The 5,000-nt window shown below is 46.9% G+C and overlaps 15 non-coding genes and 3 pseudogenes across 15 annotated transcripts in view; all 18 read left to right on the forward strand.

The window, feature by feature from the left end:
* LOC146266651 (5S ribosomal RNA) overlaps positions 1-44 on the forward strand; it is a 119-nt gene extending 75 nt beyond the window's left edge. Inside the window, exon 1 of the ribosomal RNA XR_014727037.1 lies at positions 1-44. This exon is cut by the window's left edge and continues 75 nt beyond it. This is a non-coding gene — a ribosomal RNA (5S ribosomal RNA).
* Positions 45-216: 172 nt separating this feature from the next.
* LOC146266652 (5S ribosomal RNA) lies at positions 217-335 on the forward strand. Its single transcript, XR_014725907.1, has one exon. It is a non-coding gene; the product is annotated as a 5S ribosomal RNA (ribosomal RNA).
* A 174-nt stretch (positions 336-509) lies between these two features.
* LOC146266653 (5S ribosomal RNA) lies at positions 510-628 on the forward strand. The gene has a single exon (XR_014729189.1). It is a non-coding gene; the product is annotated as a 5S ribosomal RNA (ribosomal RNA).
* A 180-nt stretch (positions 629-808) lies between these two features.
* Positions 809-927, forward strand: LOC146266654 (5S ribosomal RNA). Its single transcript, XR_014728603.1, has one exon. It is a non-coding gene; the product is annotated as a 5S ribosomal RNA (ribosomal RNA).
* A 170-nt stretch (positions 928-1,097) lies between these two features.
* On the forward strand, positions 1,098-1,216 carry LOC146266655 (5S ribosomal RNA). Its single transcript, XR_014727039.1, has one exon. It is a non-coding gene; the product is annotated as a 5S ribosomal RNA (ribosomal RNA).
* A 180-nt stretch (positions 1,217-1,396) lies between these two features.
* LOC146266656 (5S ribosomal RNA) lies at positions 1,397-1,515 on the forward strand. The gene has a single exon (XR_014727004.1). It is a non-coding gene; the product is annotated as a 5S ribosomal RNA (ribosomal RNA).
* A 176-nt stretch (positions 1,516-1,691) lies between these two features.
* On the forward strand, positions 1,692-1,810 carry LOC146266657 (5S ribosomal RNA). The gene has a single exon (XR_014727040.1). It is a non-coding gene; the product is annotated as a 5S ribosomal RNA (ribosomal RNA).
* Positions 1,811-1,982: 172 nt separating this feature from the next.
* Positions 1,983-2,101, forward strand: LOC146266658 (5S ribosomal RNA). The gene has a single exon (XR_014727041.1). It is a non-coding gene; the product is annotated as a 5S ribosomal RNA (ribosomal RNA).
* A 176-nt stretch (positions 2,102-2,277) lies between these two features.
* Positions 2,278-2,396, forward strand: LOC146266659 (5S ribosomal RNA). Its single transcript, XR_014727042.1, has one exon. It is a non-coding gene; the product is annotated as a 5S ribosomal RNA (ribosomal RNA).
* A 166-nt stretch (positions 2,397-2,562) lies between these two features.
* Positions 2,563-2,681, forward strand: LOC146266660 (5S ribosomal RNA). Its single transcript, XR_014727043.1, has one exon. It is a non-coding gene; the product is annotated as a 5S ribosomal RNA (ribosomal RNA).
* A 184-nt stretch (positions 2,682-2,865) lies between these two features.
* LOC146266661 (5S ribosomal RNA) lies at positions 2,866-2,984 on the forward strand. Its single transcript, XR_014727044.1, has one exon. It is a non-coding gene; the product is annotated as a 5S ribosomal RNA (ribosomal RNA).
* A 172-nt stretch (positions 2,985-3,156) lies between these two features.
* Positions 3,157-3,275, forward strand: LOC146266662 (5S ribosomal RNA; annotated as a pseudogene).
* A 166-nt stretch (positions 3,276-3,441) lies between these two features.
* On the forward strand, positions 3,442-3,560 carry LOC146266663 (5S ribosomal RNA). Its single transcript, XR_014727045.1, has one exon. It is a non-coding gene; the product is annotated as a 5S ribosomal RNA (ribosomal RNA).
* Positions 3,561-3,744: 184 nt separating this feature from the next.
* LOC146266664 (5S ribosomal RNA) lies at positions 3,745-3,863 on the forward strand. The gene has a single exon (XR_014727046.1). It is a non-coding gene; the product is annotated as a 5S ribosomal RNA (ribosomal RNA).
* Positions 3,864-4,045: 182 nt separating this feature from the next.
* Positions 4,046-4,164, forward strand: LOC146266665 (5S ribosomal RNA; annotated as a pseudogene).
* Positions 4,165-4,336: 172 nt separating this feature from the next.
* Positions 4,337-4,455, forward strand: LOC146266666 (5S ribosomal RNA). Its single transcript, XR_014728453.1, has one exon. It is a non-coding gene; the product is annotated as a 5S ribosomal RNA (ribosomal RNA).
* Positions 4,456-4,619: 164 nt separating this feature from the next.
* LOC146266667 (5S ribosomal RNA) lies at positions 4,620-4,738 on the forward strand. The gene has a single exon (XR_014727015.1). It is a non-coding gene; the product is annotated as a 5S ribosomal RNA (ribosomal RNA).
* A 185-nt stretch (positions 4,739-4,923) lies between these two features.
* LOC146266668 (5S ribosomal RNA) overlaps positions 4,924-5,000 on the forward strand; it is a 118-nt pseudogene continuing 41 nt past the window's right edge.

A 5,000-nucleotide genomic window follows, 5' to 3' on the forward strand; every position in this document is an offset into this window, starting at 1 on the left:
TACTTGGATGGGAGACCGCCTGGGAATACCAGGTGCTGTATGCTCATTCACTTAGAAACTGAAATCTTGCAATATGCACAAGTAGTCCTTCATGAAAGGGGCTGGAAGCTGTTTTCATTTTGACACGAGAGGGAGAGAGAGAGAGAGAGAGACCACCCTGCATTGTCAATTGCTAAATCTGTATATGGATAAGTAGCCTATGGTTGTCAACTTATTTCGTACGGCCATACCAGCCTGGCAACGCCCGATCTCGTCTGATCTCGGAAGCTAAGCAGGGTCGGGCCTGGTTAGTACTTGGATGGGAGACCGCCTGGGAATACCAGGTGCCGTATGCTCTTTTGCTCATTCACTTAGAAACTGAAATCTTGCAATATGCACAAGTAGTCCTTCATGAAAGGGGCTGGAAGCTGTTTTCATTTTGACACGAGAGAGAGAGAGAGAGAGACCACCTTGCATGGTCAATTGCTACATCTGTATATGGATAAGTAGTCTATGGTTGTCAACTTATTTCGTACGGCCATACCAGCCTGGCAACGCCCGATCTCGTCTGATCTCGGAAGCTAAGCAGGGTCGGGCCTGGTTAGTACTTGGATGGGAGACCGCCTGGGTATACCAGGTGCTGTATGCTCTTTTGCTCATTCACTAAGAAACTGAAATCTTGCAATATGCACAAGTAGTCCTTCATGAAAGGGGCTGGAAGCTGTTTTCATTTTGACACGAGAGAGAGAGAGAGAGAGAGAGAGACCACCTTGCATTGTCAATTGCTAAATCTGTATATGGATAAGTAGCCTATGGTTGTCAACTTATTTCGTACGGCCATACCAGCCTGGCAACGCCTGATCTCGTCTGATCTCGGAAGCTAAGCAGGGTCGGGCCTGGTTAGTACTTGGATGGGAGACCGCCTGGGAATACCAGGTGCTGTATGCTCTTTTGCTCATTCACTTAGAAACTGAAATCTTGCAATATGCACAAGTAGTCCTTCATGAAAGGGGCTGGAAGCTGTTTTCATTTTGACACGAGAGAGAGAGAGAGACCACCTTGCATTGTCAATTGCTAAATCTGTATATGGATAAGTAGCCTATGGTTGTCAACTTATTTCGTACGGCCATACCAGCCTGGCAACGCCCGATCTCGTCTGATCTCGGAAGCTAAGCAGGGTCGGGCCTGGTTAGTACTTGGATGGGAGACCGCCTGGGAATACCAGGTGCTGTATGCTCTTTTGCTCATTCACTTAGAAACTGACATCTTGCAATATGCACAAGTAGTCCTTCATGAAAGGGGCTGGAAGCTGTATTCATTTTGACACGAGAGGGAGAGAGAGAGAGAGAGAGACCACCTTGCATTGTCAATTGCTAAATCTGTATATGGATAAGTAGCCTATGGTTGTCAACTTATTTCGTACGGCCATACCAGCCTGGCAACGCCCGATCTCGTCTGATCTCGGAAGCTAAGCAGGGTTGGGCCTGGTTAGTACTTGGATGGGAGACCGCCTGGGAATACCAGGTGCTGTATGCTCTTTTGCTCATTCACTTAGAAACTGAAATCTTGCAATATGCACAAGTAGTCCTTCATGAAAGGGGCTGGAAGCTGTTTTCATTTTGACACGAGAGAGAGAGAGAGAGAGAGACCACCTTGCATTGTCAATTGCTAAATCTGTATATGGATAAGTAGCCTATGGTTGTCAACTTATTTCGTACGGCCATACCAGCCTGGCAACGCCCGATCTCGTCTGATCTCGGAAGCTAAGCAGGGTCGGGCCTGGTTAGTACTTGGATGGGAGACCGCCTGGGAATACCAGGTGCTGTATGCTCCTTTGCTCATTCACTTAGAAACTGAAATCTTGCAATATGCACAAGTAGTCCTTCATGAAATGGGCTGGAAGCTGTTTTCATTTTGACACAAGAGAGAGAGAGAGAGACCACCTTGCATTGTCAATTGCTAAATCTGTATATGGATAAGTAGCCTATGGTTGTCAACTTATTTCGTACGGCCATACCAGCCTGGCAACGCCCGATCTCGTCTGATCTCGGAAGCTAAGCAGGGTCGGGCCTGGTTAGTACTTGGATGGGAGACCGCCTGGGAATACCAGGTGCTGTATGCTCTTTTGCTCATTCACTTAGAAACTGAAATCTTGCAATATGCACAAGTAGTCCTTCATGAAAGGGGCTGGAAGCTGTTTTCATTTTGACACGAGAGAGAGAGAGAGAGAGAGACTACCTTGCATTGTCAATTGCTAAATCTCTATATGGATAAGTAGCCTATGGTTGTCAACTTATTTCGTACGGCCATACCAGCCTGGCAACGCCCGATCTCGTCTGATCTCGGAAGCTAAGCAGGGTCGGGCCTGGTTAGTACTTGGATGGGAGACCGCCTGGGAATACCAGGTGCTGTATGCTCTTTTGCTCATTCACTTAGAAACTGAAATCTTGCAATATGCACAAGTAGTCCTTCATGAAAGGGGCTGGAAGCTGTTTTCATTTTGACACGAGAGAGAGAGACTACCTTGCATTGTCAATTGCTAAATCTGTATATGGATAAGTAGCCTATGGTTGTCAACTTATTTCGTACGGCCATACCAGCCTGGCAACGCCCGATCTCGTCTGATCTCGGAAGCTAAGCAGGGTCGGGCCTGGTTAGTACTTGGATGGGAGACCGCCTGGGAATACCAGGTGCTGTATGCTCTTTTGCTCATTCACTTAGAAACTGAAATCTTGCAATATGCACAAGTAGTCCTTCATGAAAGGGGCTGGAAGCTGTTTTCATTTTGACACGAGAGAGAGAGAGAGAGAGAGAGAGAGAGACCACCTTGCATTGTCAATTGCTAAATCTGTATATGGATAAGTAGCCTATGGTTGTCAACTTATTTCGTACGGCCATACCAGCCTGGCAACGCCCGATCTCGTCTGATCTCGGAAGCTAAGCAGGGTCGGGCCTGGTTAGTACTTGGATGGGAGACCGCCTGGGAATACCAGGTGCTGTATGCTCTTTTGCTCATTCACTTAGAAACTGAAATCTTGCAATATGCACAAGTAGTCCTTCATGAAAGGGGCTGGAAGCTGTATTCATTTTGACACGAGAGAGAGAGAGAGAGACCACCTTGCATTGTCAATTGCTAAATCTGTATATGGATAAGTAGCCTATGGTTGTCAACTTATTTTGTACGGCTATACCAGCCTGGCAACGCCCGATCTCGTCTGATCTCGGAAGCTAAGCATGGTCGGGCCTGGTTAGTACTTGGATGGGAGACCGCCTGGGAATACCAGGTGCTGTATGCTCTTTTGCTCATTCACTTAGAAACTGAAATCTTGCAATATGCACAAGTAGTCCTTCATGAAAGGGGCTGGAAGCTGTTTTCATTTTGACACGAGAGAGAGAGACTACCTTGCATTGTCAATTGCTAAATCTGTATATGGATAAGTAGCCTATGGTTGTCAACTTATTTCGTACGGCCATACCAGCCTGGCAACGCCCGATCTCGTCTGATCTCGGAAGCTAAGCAGGGTCGGGCCTGGTTAGTACTTGGATGGGAGACCGCCTGGGAATACCAGGTGCTGTATGCTCTTTTGCTCATTCACTTAGAAACTGAAATCTTGCAATATGCACAAGTAGTCCTTCATGAAAGGGGCTGGAAGCTGTTTTCATTTTGACACGAGAGAGAGAGAGAGAGAAAGAGAGAGAGACCACCTTGCATTGTCAATTGCTAAATCTGTATATGGATAAGTAGCCTATGGTTGTCAACTTATTTCGTACGGCCATACCAGCCTGGCAACGCCCGATCTCGTCTGATCTCGGAAGCTAAGCAGGGTCGGGCCTGGTTAGTACTTGGATGGGAGACCGCCTGGGAATACCAGGTGCTGTATGCTCTTTTGCTCATTCACTTAGAAACTGAAATCTTGCAATATGCACAAGTAGTCCTTCATGAAAGGGGCTGGAAGCTGTATTCATTTTGACACGAGAGAGAGAGAGAGAGAGAGAGAGAGACCACCTTGCATTGTCAATTGCTAAATCTGTATATGGATAAGTAGCCTATGGTTGTCAACTTATTTTGTACGGCTATACCAGCCTGGCAACGCCCGATCTCGTCTGATCTCGGAAGCTAAGCATGGTCGGGCCTGGTTAGTACTTGGATGGGAGACCGCCTGGGAATACCAGGTGCTGTATGCTCTTTTGCTCATTCACTTAGAAACTGAAATCTTGCAATATGCACAAGTAGTCCTTCATGAAAGGGGCTGGAAGCTGTTTTCATTTTGACACGAGAGAGAGAGAGAGAGACCACCTTGCATTGTCAATTGCTAAATCTGTATATGGATAAGTAGCCTATGGTTGTCAATTTATTTCGTACGGCCATACCAGCCTGGCAACGCCCGATCTCGTCTGATCTCGGAAGCAAAGCAGGGTCGGGCCTGGTTAGTACTTGGATGGGAGACCGCCTGGGAATACCAGGTGCTGTATGCTCATTCACTTAGAAACTGAAATCTTGCAATATGCACAAGTAGTCCTTCATGAAAGGGGCTGGAAGCTGTTTTCATTTTGACACGAGAGGGAGAGAGAGAGACCACCTTGCATTGTCAATTGCTAAATCTGTATATGGATAAGTAGCCTATGGTTGTCAACTTATTTCGTACGGCCATACCAGCCTGGCAACGCCCGATCTCGTCTGATCTCGGAAGCTAAGCAGGGTTGGGCCTGGTTAGTACTTGGATGGGAGACCGCCTGGGAATACCAGGTGCTGTATGCTCTTTTGCTCATTCACTTAGAAACTGAAATCTTGCAATATGCACAAGTAGTCCTTCATGAAAGGGGCTGGAAGCTGTTTTCATTTTGACAGAGAGAGAGAGAGAGAGAGAGAGAGAGAGAGACTACCTTGCATTGTCAATTGCTAAATCTGTATATGGATAAGTAGCCTATGGTTGTCAACTTATTTCGTATGGCCATACCAGCCTGGCAACGCCTGATCTCGTCTGATCTCGGAGCTAAGCAGGGTCGGGCCTGGTTAGTAC

The sequence above is a fragment of the Hypomesus nipponensis genome, chromosome 12, assembly GCF_054491055.1.
Source record: "Hypomesus nipponensis isolate SF chromosome 12, ASM5449105v1, whole genome shotgun sequence".
In the NCBI taxonomy this organism is placed as follows: domain Eukaryota; kingdom Metazoa; phylum Chordata; class Actinopteri; order Osmeriformes; family Osmeridae; genus Hypomesus; species Hypomesus nipponensis.